General features: G+C 37.3%; 2 pseudogenes; both read right to left on the reverse strand.

Annotated features, from left to right (window-relative positions):
- Positions 1–438: 438 nt before the first annotated feature.
- LOC126058102 (GA-binding protein alpha chain-like) lies at positions 439–1,136 on the reverse strand (annotated as a pseudogene).
- Positions 1,137–13,734: 12,598 nt separating this feature from the next.
- Positions 13,735–14,038, reverse strand: LOC126058103 (cytochrome c-like; annotated as a pseudogene).
- Positions 14,039–18,118: the final 4,080 nt, after the last annotated feature.

Consider the following 18,118-nt stretch of genomic DNA (forward strand, 5'->3'; position numbering starts at 1 on the left):
AAATGCCGTTTTCTGACTGTGTAAAGCAACATCTAAAGCAGCATTTTTTAACTGTTTGCAAAAATAGTTAAACCAGACTTTTTTCCTGGAGATCCTTCACTTACTTTTCATCCTCAGATGGTACTGACTAGTTTTGGTAGGGCTAGACATTAATACTGACCAGCTTAGCTTTCCTGACTGTTAACCAACTACCCCGCAATGCACGTTGCCTTCACACTGAAAACATTGTGGTGATCCCTTAACATACACATTGTCTAAAATAGACGTTCAAAGTAAAAAGATCCAAATTTACAAGAGCATGAAATATTTATTTAAAAAAAATCATGAATCAGATTTTAGAGTCTAGAAATAAAAGATTCAAATTCAGTAATAAAGGTAAGAGCAATACTTGCTCTAAATATTTCAGAAAGCCCTCAGCCTCCCAGAAGGTCCTGGGACTCAACTATCCTTTTCTGTTTGCAGAGAAGCAGTGGCCAGGGCTACTGCCGTGACTGGCTGGGCACTTCCATGAAGCTGCATCTTGGCAAGTTTCTTCTGTTCGCACTCTGTGACCCAACGGTTCAACTCTGCCACACCGTATCCGGTAAGAGTCTTCAAGTCACAAACAAGCTTGTATACAAACCACTTGCCTTGAACTTTACAAATCACCTCCCCGTCATAATAATACCTTAATGCACGGCTGAGTTTCTCGTAGTTCATAGTAGGTTTATTTTTACACTGTCCCCATTTTTGTGCAACCAGTTTGGGCTGATTCAGCTTAAACTTGCCTTCATCACCAACCCAGGAAATGCAGTCCCCATCATCCTTGTCAGTAAGAAGCTCTAGCAAAAACTGCCATAGCAGCAACTGGCCATGGTTTCCTGTGCTGTTCCTGGAGGGGCTTCTATCGTCTCCTGAAATCCGTGGAGCTCTCTGCACTTTGGCTGCCTTTGTATCACCGTGGATAACTTTAATGGTAGTTGGTGTAGCCGACTGCCCTGAGGCTGGGATAATCTGCACAGGCCGATCGATTGTAACTATTTCATTCTTGTGTTGTTCTTGGTTTGCCAGTACTTATTTTCAAAGAAGGTCCAGATGACTACAGAGAATTTCTCCCCAAGGAACCCGCTGAAAAAATCTTCTTGATTGAGGCTACATAATTATTTTTAATATGTGTTTTTTTATTTTAGTTTTGTACTATAATTCCAAGTTTTGTTGTCTGAGTCATGTGGCTTCATAAAAAGAAATTAAAAGAAGACTTTTTTTTTCCCCCTTTTGGCTTTTTTTGCTAGAATGATTCATTTACCATGAAAATTAGACGTTCCTTGATTGATCTGATAAAATTCAACCACGCCACCATCTGAGCCTGGTAACTTGGCAAGTATAACTCTCTGGCAACTTTGTGAGTTTTTACCACTAGCTATTTTTTGTTTGTTTGCTTTGTGTTTTCTTTCCCTTCTTGAATCTGTCTTAGAAATTTTAATTGCAATATACCATCATTTACTTATCTAGGTTTTTCAATTTGTTAATGTAGAGTTTTATTTTTATTTTTATTGTGCTTTAAGTGAAAGTTTACAAATCAAGTCAGTCTTTCACACAAAAACTTATATGCGACCTTACTACACACTCCCCTTAATGAAACAGTCTGCTCCCTCCCTCTACTCTCTCTTTTCATGTCCATTTTGCCAGCTTCTAACCCCTCTACCCTCTCGTCTCCCCTCCAGGGAGGAGATGCCGACATAGCCCTTAGTGTCTACCTGATCCCAGAAGCTCACTCCTCACTAGCATCCCTCTCCAACCCATTGTCCAGTCCAAGCCCTGTCTGAAGAGTTGGCTTTGGGAATGGTTCCTTGTCTTGGGCCAAAAGAAGGTCTGGAGGCCATGACCACCAAGGTCCTTCTAGTCTCAGTCAGACCATTAAGTCTGGTCTTTTTAATGCAGAGTTTTTTTAAATAATAAAATATTATCTTAAAGTTCTGTAATTTCATCTGTGTTATTTTTCCTTCCTTACTTTTAATGTTTTTATATTTGTGCTGCATTTTCTCCTTTTCTCGTGAATGGGCAAGTCAGACGTTCATTTTATTTTTCCCCTGAGAATAAGCTATTATCAATCCTACCACCTTTTTGTTCCTTAATTCATTTATTTATGCTTTCATTTTTGTTGTTTTATTTTGTCTTCATTGGGTTCACTGTATTGTTTTTCATAACTTATGGAGTTGAATGTTATTTTTATTGTTTTCATTATTTTTGTTTACAGTAGAAATATTTGAGGCCATATTATAGCAACCGTATAGGACAGAGTAGAACTGCCCCATAGGGTCTCCAAAGAGCTGCTGGTAGATTCGAACTGCCCACCTTTTGATTAGCAGCCAAGCTCTGAACCACTTCACCTCCAGGGTTCCTTGTTATTACCACTATTTTATAAATACTCTGCAATATTTTTTTAAATTCCTTTTGCTCTAAGAATTCTTTAGAAAAAAATCGTACTAAAACATCAAATACTTGGAATTTTTTATTCTAAATTTGACATTCATTTTTTTTTACTTTATTAGATTGTGGTTTGACAATATGATCTGAAGTACTTTTCCTTTTTGGAATTGAATGAACATTTCTTTTTGGCTAATATATGATAACATTTTTGTAAAATGTTCTAAGGGCAATTGCCAAAGAATGTTCTCTTTGCAGATTATAGCTTTTAGTATATTTGCTTATTTACTGAGTAGAACATATCAATCTTTCATTTTACTATTTAAATTTTTTCTAGTGATAACTTTTGTATGCATGATATCTGAAGAACAAAACATTATTTCTTAAATTTTCTCTCCCTTGCTGTTATTCCCCCTAGTTCTCATTTCGGTTCCTGTAATATTTTCTTCAGGTATTGTGGATGTTATGTCAGTTGGTGCATGAACACTCATTGAGAGCTATGTAGTCTATCATTCTAGAGGGACTTTGTTCCCATTCAATGGCTTTTTTCAATATTTTATTTATGAAATTTAAATATTATAAATTCCCCCTTTTTTGTTTACATTTACTGATTATAATTTTTATTAGGTGTTTATTTCAACTTCTCAAAGTCAGTTTGGATATTTTATTAACATAGATAGGGGCTTCGTTGTAAGCCAATATGGGATTATTGTGTATTTAATATATGAATGCGTTCTCTCTGCATTTTTTGTTATACCACCTTTTTTTCATTACTCGTAGTAGTGGAAACTGTTTAGCACTGTTAGAGGCCATGTTTGTACTTTTACATAAGAGAGTTAGGCATCTATGCATCAACGAACCATCTCCCAAAAATCTGTCATGAGAGGCACCCTCTGTGAGAGATACTCAAGTAAGCTCACTGTCTCTCTTCTTTCTTGCAAATTTCCAGTTTTTGTGATTGTATTTTGAGGTTTGTTCCAGCTCTTTATTTTCAAATCATAAGTATTTTAAGATGTACTTCAAGAATTGCCCTTTGTGTAATAGTACTAACCACATTTATTATATGATTTATTTGTATTATAGGAGCCCTGATGGCACCACGGTTAAGTGCTTGGCTGCAATTGGAAAGGCTGACGGCTTAAGCCCACCACCAGCTCCACGGGAGGAAGACCTGGCAATCCGTTTCCATAAAGAAGACAGCCTAGAAAACCCTATGTGGTGGCTCTACTCTGTCACAGGGGATCCCTGAGTCAAAATCGGCTCAACAGCACCTAACAACAGTAACGTTTATATTACATATATTTTAAAGTAATATAGTGCATATTTCTGGTGTTTTATGTCACCATTCTTAATCATGACTTATATTTTTAATTTACCTTTTTGAATGTGTAATATATTCATATATTTCAAAATTCCAAAAATAATAATAGCGCATATAGTAAAAAGTCTGACCTGCCCCCCAGCTCCCCTCCAGCCAGTTCTTTTCCTCACAAATAACTAATGGGAAGAGTTTGGGGGAGTGGTGTGGAGGGAGTGGCTTGTGAATGCTTCCAAAAATATCATATTCACAGGTGAGACTCCTCTACTTATTGCCTGTGTGATGTGGATCAAGTTACTTAACCTACCTGAGTGTCAAATTTCTTATCTTTAAATAGGGATTCCTTCATTCACTTAGTCAGCAAATGCTTACTGAGCACCCTAAGTGCCAGGACCAGTGCTTGGTGTTGGGAATAAAGCAGTTAACAAGACAGTTGTTACAGTTTGGGGAAAGAAATAACCCTACCTGCCTTATAGAATAATTTGGACTAGAGCACAGGGGTGCTTCGTTAGTGTTAGCAATTACATGTAGGGTCTTTTTATCCCCTCTTTCAAACAGATAATACCTCAATATTACATTCACCCCTCTGCTTCTTGCTTTTTTAACTTAAAAGTGTATCATGCAGGTCTTAACAAATCTTAATGTGAAGAGAGTCATAATTTTGTTTTACCTCTACGTAGAACCCATTGTGTGATGTACCATAATTCAGTTAATTAGTCCCTATTTTTAAAGAAGCCCGGGTAGTGCAAGTGATTTCCAATCAACTGCTAACCAAAAGGTTGGTGGTTCCAACCCATCCAGCAGCTCCGGGAAAGAAAGATCTGGCTATCTTCCTCTGTAAAGATCACAGCCAAAAAAACCCCTACTGAGCATTCTACCCTGTCATACATGGGGTCACCAATAGTAGGGGGCCAACTCAATGGCAGCTAACAACAGTAACAGTAGACATTTATGTTCTTTGTTCTATTTTGCTATTAAAAGTGAGTGTGTTGCAATTAATAAGCCTTTTCATTTTGCACATAATTGAATATATTGAGGTGTAGAATTGTTGGATGTTAAGGCATGTGGCTTGTAATTCTGATAGCCATTGTCCTCCATAGGAAATGAGCCTATTTAAATATTCACAAGCAATAAATGACAATGGCTATTCTCTTCACCCTTGTCCACAGGGTAGATTATCAAACTTTGGGTTCTTTGCCAATTAGAAAAGCCAATTTGAAAGGCAACAAATGAGTATCTAACTATAGATTTAACTTGTACTTTTTTTTCTCTTTTATTATGATTGAGTTTTGTTAAGGATGTTTTCATATATCTAAAATCAAAATGTCTCACCTTTTCCAAAAACTATCTTTTTATAATCTTTGCATGTTTTTATATTTACCTATTGGTCTTTATCGTCTCAATTTGCAGAAATTCTTTGTATATTATGGAACTAGAGTTTTCTCTCTAATATTAGTTGCAAATAATTTTTCCCAGTTTGAATTTCCTTATAATAATTTTGTTTTCATTGTTGTTATTGTTCTTAGGTAGTTTCTTTATGGCTCCTGGATTTTCTGTCATAGGAAGACCTTCCCAATTTTGAGATTATAAAATTTTTACCATGAACCTATAGTATTTTTATGATTTTGTTTATATCTTAAAAGTGTTTATTAATTTGAAATGTACCCTGGTATAAGATGTGAAACAGTAAAAAAGGTTATTTTAATCCAGGTAGCTACCAAGATGTCCCAACACCATTTGATTTCAATAATCTTTTCACCACTATCAAAGATGCCATCTTTTTCATTTAGTAAATCCTCATATGTTTTGGGGCCTATTTCTGGGCTTTTTATGTGATTCCATAGATGTGTTTGTTTACTCACGAGCAGTACTACACTGTTTTAATTACTGAGGGTTAATAATACGCATTGACATCTGGTAATATCCCATTACTCTTCCTTTTCACAACTTCTCTAATTATTCTTGCTTTGGTTTCCATATGTATTTTAGAATCAATTTGCTTCTTTCCAAAATCATTCTGTTCATTTTTTTTTTAATTGAGATTGCTTTAAATATATGGATTAATTTAGGAATAACTGACATCTTTATGTTTGTTTTCCTATTGAAGTGCATGCTTAATGGTGTGTTTTTCCATTTGTTCAAGCATTCTTTTGTGCCTCTCTGAACTGTCTCAAAGCTTTCTTGTGCTCAGCATTGCATTTTTATTGTTAAATTTATTACTATGCGTACTAGGCAGAATGATCCCTACTGTCCGAAGATATACACACCCTAATCCTCAGAAACAGTGAATATGTTAGGGTATATGGCAATGGAGAATTAAGGTTTCAGATGCAATTAAGTTTACTAATCAACAGACTTTGAGATAGGGAGATTACCCTGTATTGTTCGGGTGGGCGCAATGTAATTACAAATGTCCCAATAGTGGAACAAGAAACAGAAGAGTAAGAACCAGAGAAATTACAGGGTGAAAAAGAGTTGGACCAACACAGCTTTGAAAAAGGAGGAAAAGGGCCATGAGTCAAAGAATGTGGGCTGCATCTGGAAGCTGGAAAGGGCAAGGGTTGGATCATTCCCTAGAATTTCCAGAATGAACACCGCCCTTGATTTTAGCCCAAAACTCGTTGCCATGAAGTTCATTCTGACTCATAGCAACCCTACAGGACATAGTAGAACTGCCCCATAGGTTTTCCAAGGAGCAGTTGGAGGATTTGAACTGCCGACCTTTTTGTTAGCAGCCAAATGCTTAACTACTGTGCCACCAGGGCCCAGTAAGACCTATTTTGGTCTTCTGATTTCCAGAACAGTGAGATAATATATTTGTGTTGTTTTAAGCCACTGTTTGTGGTAATTCATTATAGTATCCATAGAAACCTAATACAATAGATATTCTATCTTAATATAAATAAGGTATTTTTTTCTGTTATATCACCTATCTTATTCTTTCTATAAATAAAGGCTATTGATTACTGTATATTAAGTTTGTATCTCACTACCTTACTAAGTGTTGCAAATGGTTAACACAATCAGTTGCTAACTCTTAGGTTGGATGTTGGAGTCCACCCAGAGGGACCTTGGGAGAAAGACTTGTCAATCTATTTCCAAAAAATTGATCATTGAAAACCCTATGCAGCACAGTCCTACTCTGACACGCACATGAGGTTGCCATGACTTGGAATCATGTTGACAGCAACTGCTAACTGGCAACCTTTATTGAATCTCTTAGTAGTTTTTAGTTGATTGAGTTTTTTAGATATATAATCATATCATCTGCAAATGGTGACGATTTTCTCTTTCCTTCCAGTTTTTATAATTTATTTTTCTTGTCTAAATATATTGGCTAGTGCCCCCAGATTCAATCCAATTAACAAAGGTAAGATTGGAGACATGTGTCTTGTTCCTGACATAGGTGGGCATGCTTCTAAAGTTTTTCCAACAAGTATTATTCCAGCCTTTTATTTTAGATGATTATTTTGTCATGTTGAAATAGTATTCATCTAGTCTTACTTTGTTTTTAAGACTTCTTATCAAGAATAAATATTGAGTCTTGACAAATACTTTTTAACATTTATGAAAATGGTAATATGATGTTTCTTATTAGACATGTTAATATGGTTAATTTTAGTCATTATTGAAATATTCTTTCATTTCTAAAATAAATACCACTTGACAATAATATATAATGTCCTAATGTGCTGCTGACTGTTTAGAAATTTTGATTCTATATTCAAAGTAAGATTAGATTGTATTTTTCTCTTTGTAAAAACTCTTTTGTTTTTGTTTAATTAATGCTACATTCACTATTTCAGGAATAGTTAAAGGAATACAAAATTTTTAGGTACAAAGTGTGATCATTTAAGTGTGTACCTCAATAATTATGTCTTTTGGGTCTTTGATATCTTTACATAATTTTTGTCTGTATCAGTCATGGGCTGAAACCCTGTAGGGTCGCTATGAGTCGGAATCGACTCGACAGCACTGGGTTGGTTTGGGATTATTATTTTCACTGTTAATGATATCTATTTCTTCTTGAATTTCCTATACTTTCTACTTTACGGATAATGATACTAGGTTTTTGGTGTATAGACATTCGTAACTGTTAGATCATCGTTGTTGACTGCATACCTAAGCATGGCTCTTCATTGTCTCTATTAATTGTTTAGGGATTGAATTCAAACTTGTCCAAAAATAAAATCATAATTCTGCTTCTTTTTGTTTACATTTGCCTGGCGTATCTTTGTGAACATTTTTATTTTTCAACCTCTCTGTGAGGTGATGAGTCACCTGGAAAAATCAATTTGCCTTTGGTCTTGGTTCCTGAGAGCTGGGCCACACTTGAACATAATGAATGGGGGCTGGCCAGACCGAGAAGAACCACTAGGGGGCCCAAAGTTGACTAAGCCTCAGAAGGCATGATGTAACCTACCATGAGCGTGTGGTGAGGCCAGTAAAAACCCTGAGCCCTGAGACTGATTGGTAACAACATCTACTCTCAGGAGGGATGCACATCCCTTTCGGACGTAGAAGCTTTGCATGGGGTCTCCTCCCAGACGTTGCCCTATGCATCTCTTCCTTTACATCTTTTTCTGACATCTTAAGTCTGTAGCTGTATGGTATCCACTCTGTGAGATTCTGTGAGTCAAATGCACAGGGACAGCGAGAGCCAGCAGGGACTGGCATCCGCCTACTTGACAGTCTAAAGACTGTGTCTTTTCAATTTGTGAGCTCTGATCTAACTTGAGTGGCTAAGGTCAGGGAAGAGGCCATGTGCAGCTGGTTTGAAGGACTAACTTGTCAGAGAAAGAGCACTACCTGGGAGGCTGGTAATGAGGATGGAGGAGAGGGAAGGGAAGGACTGATCCATCTCCCCATTTTGAGGATTAGATTCATGCTCATTCTTATCAGGCAGTTAGCCATGAAGGTGGGACTTTGCCCACTTTGCCTATTGTTTAGTGCAGTCTATAAATCATTTTGGAACACAAATCTCTTGTTAACATCATGGTATAGGGTTTTGCTTTGAAATTCAATCGGAAACCCTTTTCTTCCTTGATGTGTCTACTCATTTATGTGTACTAAGAAGACTCTGTTTAGGCTTATCATTTTAGTTCATATTATTTTTTCTAGTTTTATTGCTTTTGAAAAGATTTTACTGTCTAGCCTTTTAAAGTTTGTATATTCTGATGTTTATGCTTACAAACTACTGTATAATTTTTTAATACAGTAAAGTTACACCTTCATTTTAGTAGACAAAAAAAAGAAAAAATCCATTGCCATTTACCATCAAGTTAATTCTGACTTGTATCAACCCTATAGGACAGAGTAGAACTCCCTCATGGGGTTTCCAAGGAGCAGCTGGTGGATTCAAAGTACCAAGCTTTTGATCAGCGGCCGAGCTTTTAACCGCTGTGCCACAAGGACTCCATTTTGTTAGACTAAAAAAAAAAAAAGTGTCTATTAATTCAATACAAAAATCAGTGATAAATTTAGTGTTTTCTTTTACTCTCCTTCCCACTTCCAATTTTAAACAATGATAATCAAGCTTAATATTTATCTTGTTGCCGTAAATTTGGTTATATATCTATTTTTTGACTGGTAAGTTTAAGTGAGTTTTGGCCTCCAGTTAGTAGACTAAATCATCACACTTACTCTACAGCTCGCTTTTTGTACGTTTGCTACCTGCATTTTTGTTTTCTTCATTGTCAGTGCATTTGGCATTTGCAGTCCATTCTGTCACCTCATCTTCATATTTTTTAATTAGTAAACCAAAAAGCCAAATCAGTTACCATTGAGTTGATTCTGACACATGGCGACCCCATGTACCTCAACGTAGAACTGCACTCCACTGGGTTTTTTTGATTATAATCCTACAAGAGCAGATCGTTAAGCTTTTCTTCCATGGACCCACTGGGTAGATTCAAATTTCCAACCTTCCAGTTAATAGTGGAGAGCAAACCTAGTAACATTTTCATTTTTTCAATGAGTCCCTTTAAGTTTAGCTTGTCCCAAGGTAATCAAACCGGATACTAAATTTCCTAGCCTCTCCTACAGCTAAGTGTGCCTTTATCACACAGTTCAGGCCAATGGATTATGAACTAAAGGATGAGTTATACTTCCAGGATATTTCCTTAAAGAAGAAGCTGCTAATCACTGTCTTCCTTATCCTTCTTGGATCAGGAGCTGGGATGAGCCAATCTAAACCATGAAGACTACTTTCTGGGAGATGCCTGGCTTCCTAGAGCATAGCCTCTGCATCAGCCCTTGAATACTCATACCTGGACCATTTCATGAACACAAAAACTTTTATCCAATTTAGGCCTCTAAATTTTAGGATAATTTTGTAACAATGGCTTAGCCTCTACTAGAAGTAATACTGCAGTAAATCCAATGATCATCACTGATCCTTTTACTGCAAAATTTCCAGTCATTTTGAAAAGCTGAAGTTTTTTTCTCCAATAAATTCCTAAAAAAAAAAAAAAAAAAACTCATAGAAAAAATATTCCCTAAGTTTATACAAGTTCAAAACTCTTTCGTAAGCCTCTGAACCTAATTTTCAGTTTACAGAAAATAAGACATGGTAAAGGAGTAGGTAAAACAACACCAAGAAAAACAATCAGACAAACTCAGATTTGGGAAAAATACGTCAGTCAGTTGTCCTAAACTCTTCAAAAAGTGAATGCTATGAAAAAAATTTTAAAGGAAGGGAGATGTTTTAGCTTAAAAGAAACTAAATAGATAAAACTGCCAATTGCAATACATCAACCACGATTCTGTCTTGGGTCCCCGAGGCCTCAAAAAAAAAAAACTATAAAATGTATTATTGCAACAATTTAGAAATGTTTAATAAAGACTAAATACTAAATGATATCATGTAATTATTTATTTTAATGATAATGGTATAATGGTTATGTAGGAAATTTTCCTTATTGTTAGAAGTGAATGTTGAGGTACTTAGGGGATAATACGACTTGATGTTTTAAACTTTTAATTAACATAATTAAAGAAAAACAAACCTGTCATCGCTGAGTCAATTCTGACTCTCGGCAACCCTATAGGACAGACCAGAACTGCCCCATAGGGTTTCCAAGGGGTGGCTGGTAGATTTGAACTGCGACCTTTTGATTCTGTTATTACAGCACTACATAACTAAGATACTCAACCACAGTGTGGCCAATCCCTCGAGGAAAAATCGTACCCATCAACTTTCAGTTATTACATTTGTCAGTTCTTCTAGTACTTGTATCCTCTCAGATGCCTTATTGTTCCTTCACCAGTACCTCCCCACTCTTTACTTCCTCTAAAATATCAGTTGACACCAGGCCACCTTTCTGTATCAGAAGCATATATAGATTTAAGATGCCTTTCAGGCCCAATTCCATGCTGTCTTAGAAAATGAAAATAGGCCTCAAGTCTGGTGCCCCTTACTTCTTTTTACTCTTGGCTTCCCATGTTTCCACTCCTTCTCTTTCCATGATAAAGACTATTGGCAGAATATTCACAATTCCATAATCTACTTCGTTGAAAACAATACCATATTCATCATTAGGGAGTAATTGATGAATCTCTGAATCTCCTTTCATGTTGTTTAAAATTTCCTCATATCCAGTAGTCTTTAGATTTGCATCAAGAGCTTGCACAAGTTCCATGTTTTGATTATAGATTATTTTCCCCTTCTTTACATATACTGTCCATATTTTGGTGAATTTCAAAAGGAGCTAAACAAGTGTTTAGAAATTCTTCCACTGTCCTCAAAAAACCCCAACCAACCCTTTTTAACATGACAGATTTGTGATTATTTCTTTCTCCTAAATTCACATATGCTGCCAAGATGCTCACAGTCTTCCAGAAATTTTTTATTAAGAATTTCAGATATTCCAGCAAGGGATTTTTTCTCAGCTAACAAGATCAAGTGTATAACCGGAACTAATCATGCTTCATTTCACTCTAGCTTTCTGCTCTGTAGATGAATGTGAAATGTCCTTTTGTGCCCAAATGTACAACTCAGTGGAATTGTTTTGCCTCAATTCTCCAAGTGCCATGCAAGTGGCAAGTGGGAAGAGTAAACCTTTCTTGATTGATGGATGTCAACTGTCGTGGATGTATACAGCCACAAGGAAAGTTAGTTTTAAAAAAAACACTGTCTATAGAATCTAGTGAAACTGGCACGGTGTTCACCGTTCTGAGCTGTGGCCTGCCTTTGGCCTTAAGACTCTGCATTAAGACAGGCTGTCAAAGATAAGACAGGATGTGAGAGAGGCCCCGTTACAGGGCACCTCAGGTAAGGTTTGATTAGCTATCTGTGCTTGAATAAGAATTCTCCTGATGCCTACCTTTTTCTCTTAAGACAATGAAGTAATATCTCCATATTTCTTAAATGACACTTCCATCCAGGAGAAATAATAGTTCACTACGTTAATTGATATCAATTTCACATGAAATAATTTTATGGATAGTACTTTGTTCTGATTTTTCTAGATATATAAGAATGATGTAACTGGTTCTCTTTCACCAGGTAAAGAATAGGTATTACATACACACACACACAGAGGAAGAAGAAAATGACCTTGGAAGATATTCGAGCACTAGGATGCATGTAAATAATTAAGATCAGTATTCTGTGTTCCCTTGTGTTTACAAACATATCCTATTAAAATTGGTACTACTAAAATAAAGTATATGCTCCTGCAATTAATGATTGGTGTTGAGCAAATAGATGATGGGTAGCACTGGGTTTGGGGGTTTAGAGTGAGAGAGAATAGGAGGATAATAGATAGATGATAAATTATAAGAAAAATAACAGACTGAAGGGATGGATCTTTCTGCTTTCATTTTTCTTTCCTCCTGCAAATGTTCCCATGTTTTCTTTTTATAGAGCACAAGAACATTCCTTGCAATATAATATTGAGTATTTATATCTCTGCTTTGAATCAATTTTTCTTAGATGTTGCTCTGTCTTGTTGGTGAGTATTATCTCAGTGGTGTCCCAAGGATTGTCACTCAGTTACAAACATTCACTGAACGCACAGTGCATATGTTGAGAACCATATCATCTATTGTGAGGTGGTTCAGAGAAAGCAGAATACCCAGCTATAGCCCTTAATCTAAAGATGAGAATAAGAACAGAGAGATGAAATAGAATATGATAAAGGCCACACTTCGTGGGGATTTCCAAAGGCCCATTGCACTTTTCTCTTCCTCTCTCTCCCTGCCTCATAGAGATTTCATCTGCTCACAGAGGTGTGTTAGTTCACTCATTATACAGACATGTACTGGGGTCCCTTTAATGTGTTATGTACTGGGCAAGGAGTCCAGAATTCAAAGAATAAGACATATTCTCCGTCCTTAAAGGGCTTGAAGTACAGTGGCAGAGATGAGCTCAGAGATGCTGTAGTAAGTGTCATTATAAAGCAAGTACAATTACAAGCATACGGGGCACAGAGTAAAGGCTCCTGTTCCTGCCTGGAGGGGAATAGGAAGGATTCCTGAAAGAGTTGGCATTTGTGCTGATTTGTTGTTGTTGTTGTTTTAGATACAGTGAATTTTAATTAGATTGACATAGTTAAGAGCAAAAAGACAAAGTGGTCATTGCTACTTTATCTCCAGCCTGTGCATTTAAACAGGCTGATGAATACAAATTGAAACACAGATGAGTCTTGCTCTGTTCCGTGAGGCAGTAGAGACTTTCCCAGTATTTAAATATATTCATATAACCAGCTATATAAATCTAACTAAAAAACCAATCTCCTATAGGTTGTGAGATGGCATTTACCATCGTTGTGAAAAATTGAACATTACTAATCCAACCCAGCCTCAAGTCCAAACCTATCTTTAGAAGAGGAAAGGAATGATAGCACTTGCTGAACTGAAACTATTACTAAATTTTAAAAAGTTTGATCATATTCATTTAACCACAGCCAATCTTATTTAATTCAGGACTGTCCAAGAAAAATATTCTGGTATTCGTAAGAAAAGGTCACAAGACCTTTCTGTTCTGTAATAAACAAGACAGAGGCCAACTATTTCTCATTAGAAGCTTTCTTGAGGTAAGCTATCAAGCCTGCACTTTCTGCCTTCTTAATGCCAAAGATCATTTTTGTTCCAGGGATGTGCTTCTTGGGATTCTAGAAATACCCCATCAGTGTGTCCTCTCCCCAAGTGATAACTTTGCTCTTATTGGCATCAGTGTAAGAGAATCCAGGGACTTGAGCAGTCTTCTGCCCAAACAAACCCCGCAGATTTAGCCCAGCATCCCTTTTCCACAGTGTGACACAAGGCACATTTCTGAACAAGATGTTTCTTGCCCTTCTCAACATCCCCCATTTTGAATTCACTCTCTCATCAGGCTGCATACAAAGGTCACCTCTCAGAAGCTGGATGTTCTGCTTTCCTGTGGTGAGTTTTAAAGAATGAAGAGGAACCAAAAACTGAATAAGAGAAAGAACGTATTTCAAGAAGATAGACCATCGTGAGCAAAGGCATGAAAAGGAGGAACTCCATGACAAATGTTCAGTGTTGCTGAAGCAGAGCGTAAAAAATAACGAAGGTGGAATTAGAGGGAAGTCCATCACAGAGAGCTCTGACGTAGACTTTCACTGTGTCCCCTGGGCAATGGGGAGCTATGTGGGAGTTTTAAACAACAGAATGTCAGAATTAGATTTCTATCTTAGATCCCTCTGATGGTTTGGTGCAGGACTGACTTGAAGGCAACATGATCGAAGTCAGAAAAAGTGTTTAAGTGGCTGTTGCAGTGGTCAGACTTCAAGATGATGGGGTGCAACCTAAGACAGCATTTTCAGTAATGGACAGGAGAGGGACAAATTTGAAAAACATGTAGAAGGAAAACTTAGCAAGACTCTGTCATTCCTTGGAACTGGCCTAAGGGAAAGAACAGAGTAAATGAAAATTCCCAAATTACCTGATAAAAAACCGAAACCAAATCCATTGCCATGGAGTCGATTCTGACTCACAGAGACCCTACATGACAGAGTAGAACTGCCCCATAGGCTTTACGAGGAGTGGCTGGTAGGTTCAAACTGCCAACCTTCTGGTTAGCAGTGAACGCTTAACCACTGTGCCGCTGATATCCTCTTCAAAACAGTCAAAGCAATATTCACTGCCATCTTTCCAGGGTCCAGATATCTGCCATGAGCGAGTACAGTTGTACTTTTTGGTGAACAATTTAGAAGTGAGAGGCTGTGAACACCTCTTAGTGAATATTTGCATGTTTATACATGTGTCCAAATCCTGAGAACCATGTCACTGACACAGAATGTGAGACATAGCAAAGAGAAATAGCTGTCCCAAAGCTCCTTGACTTTTCCTGGAAGCCCTAGAGAGGCTGGGCTGGTTGTCTCCTACTATGCACAAGCTTGGGAGTCTCCACATGTGTCCTCAACAACACATCATAGGAAAGAAGGCAGATGGTGCAGCAGCGTACCCTTGCACCTTCTGTACAGCGGGATGTTTCCTCCCCTGTCTCCTACCACTGCTACAGTCACTCACTCACTGCACCTCAAAGGTGAGCAGGAAAAGAAAGGTGATTCTGAATCTGCTACCAAGAGGACAAAATGCAACTCCTGGAGCCAACTGCTTCAGTCTGCCCCCGCAGCGTGTGTGGCAACTGTTCACTCACACCATAGACAGTTGAAGAAATAGTACATAGGCTTGAAATGTAACAGACTCTTCTCTATTTGTGTCCAGAACTTCATTTTCTCAACGAGATGGGAGACAAGTGTACCGTGTTTTCTTCTTCACATTTTTAGCTGGCTCTGGAGGGGAGGTCATATGCTAAATATTATCCAGCATATTGCCACTTCTTTAATAAGCTCATAGTAATATTAATGATAATGGCAATACTTAATGCCTAGAAAACATACATGCAAATTTAAAAGTGATGAATTAAGGAATAGTTCTTCCAATAGAAAATGTCTGTAGCCTTTAAAAAAAACATCATTAATGAAGTATAGACCAACAGCCTGAGACAAAAGCCATAAAATATCCTTAATATAGAGAGATGATACAAATTAAGTCAAGTAATTAGACTCTAGTCAATAAAGCTGTAGGAAATAGTTACCTGAGCATGGAAAGAAGCTTCAAAAATTTGTCTAGGAAAATTGAAAATTCCTTTTTTAAGGTACATTTGAAAGCCACTGTATAATTAGAAGTATCTAATCTAAGTATGGAGCCCTGGTGGCACAGTGTTTAAGAGCTACGGCTACCTATAGCTGCTAACAAAAAGGTCAGCAGTTTGCATCCACCAGCCCTCCTTGGAAACTGTATGGGGCAGTTCTACTCTGTCCTATAGGATCGCTATGAGTCGGAATCGACTCGATGACAAAGCGTTGGTTTGGGGGGTTTAATCCAAAAACAGTAAAAGGGAAATAAGGCTAGCAAGCAAAACCAAAGCTACAACAAATGCTAAAGCGGCAAAAGCCACAACCAAGAAAATAGTTCTATTATAGACTCAGAGACGGAAATGTAAGTGGAAAATTACAGCACTATCTTCCAAATTAAGTAAACATGGCTACTTGTGTGGCCCTTAAACTCATCTTATGCACAGCATGCTTCTACTTTGTATCTTGATGATTGCTAACTAGTGTAGACAAGTGCGCCAGGAAGAGCATGTCAAGAATGATGTACTCATTTTATAGCGCGAACCAAGAAAACATGTTTCCAATGAAAATAACATTGAAAAGAGACAAATTCATTTCCCCATTGATATGTTGATGACTGTATTTATTGTATTTTGGTTCTTTATCCAGAATTGCCAAAAGAACATGCAACCATCCTTCACAAGTCCTGTCCCTCACCTTTGAAGAACTTGTCAGTACTTAAAGAATTTAGGAAACAGTTCAAGACTATGCTACCTACAAAAGTCAAAATAGCAATCATTTGGATCAATAATGTCAAAGAATATCTCCCTCTAAGATTTAAGTGAGGTAGTATACTTGGCTCAAATAAAATAAAATAATTTTTCAAATATTAGCTTTTTTTTGATAACCAATGTGTAGTAAAATTTTACTGAAGATTATTCCAAAGTGGTTGCAGCAGTACATCAACAGTGAACTGCCAGAAATTCAAGCCAGGTTCAGAAGAGGGCTTGGAACATGGGATATCATTGCTGAGGTCAGACGGATCCTGGCTGAAAGCGGAGAATACCAGAAGGTATTTATCTCTGTTTTATTGACCATGCAAAGGCATTCGACTGTGTGTATCATAACAAATTATGGATAACATTGAGAAGAATGGGAATCCTAGAAACTTAACTGTGCTCATGAGGAATATGTAGGTAGACCAAGAGGCAGTTGTTCGAACAGAACAAGGGGATACTGCATGGTTTAAAGTCAGGAAAGGTGTGTGTCAGTGTTGTATTCCTTCAACATACTTATTCAATCTGTATGCTGAGCAAATAACCTGAGAAGCTTGACTGTATTAAGAAGAACAAAACATCAGGATGGAAGGAAGACTCATTAACAACCTGCAATATGCAGATGATATAACCTTGCTGCTGAAAGGAAAGAGGACTTGAAGCACTTACTGAGGAAAATCAAAGACCTTCAGCATGGATTACACCTCAACATAAAGAAAACAAAAATCCTCACAGCTGAACGAATAAGCAACATCATGATAAACAGAGAGAAGACTGACGTTGACAAGGATTTCATTTTACTTGGATCCACAATTGACATCTTTGGAAGCAGCACAAAAGAAATCAAATGACACATTGCATTGGGCAAACTTGCTGCAAAAGACCTCTTTGAAGTGTTAAAAGCAAAGATGTCATTTTGAAGAGTAAGGGCGCCTGACCCAAGCCATGGTGTTCTCAAATGCCTCATATGCATGTGAAAGCTGGACAATGAATAAGGTAGACTGAAGAAGAATTGATGCCTTTGAATTAGGGTGTTGGCGAAGAATACTGACTATACCATGGACTGCCAGAAGAATGAACAAACCTGTCTTGGAAGAAGTACAACCAGAATGCTCTCCTCAGAAGTAAGGATGGCCAGACTATGTCTCCCATATTTTGGACATTATTAGAAGGGACCCATCCCTGGAAAAGGACATCATGCTTGGTAAAGTAGACGCTCAGTGAAAAAGAGGAAGACCCTCAATGAGATGGATTGACACAGTGGCTGCAACAATGGGCTCAAGTATAACAACAATTTTGAGGATGGTGTAGGACTGGGCAGGGTTTCTTTCTGCTGTACATAGAGTCGCTATGAGTCAGAAGTAACTCTATGGCACCTAACAAAAACATGTGATGAAATATTTGTCCCCTGTCTTTGTTATCTAGTCCTAAAAAAAAAAAAACAGAAATACTAAAAGTCGATGACTTTAACACACAGGAATTTATTCTTTCACAGTCTAGGAGTATAGAAGTCCAAATTCAGGATGCCAGCT

The sequence above is a fragment of the Elephas maximus genome, chromosome 14 (genome assembly GCF_024166365.1).
Source record: "Elephas maximus indicus isolate mEleMax1 chromosome 14, mEleMax1 primary haplotype, whole genome shotgun sequence".
Taxonomy (NCBI): Eukaryota; Metazoa; Chordata; class Mammalia; order Proboscidea; family Elephantidae; genus Elephas; species Elephas maximus.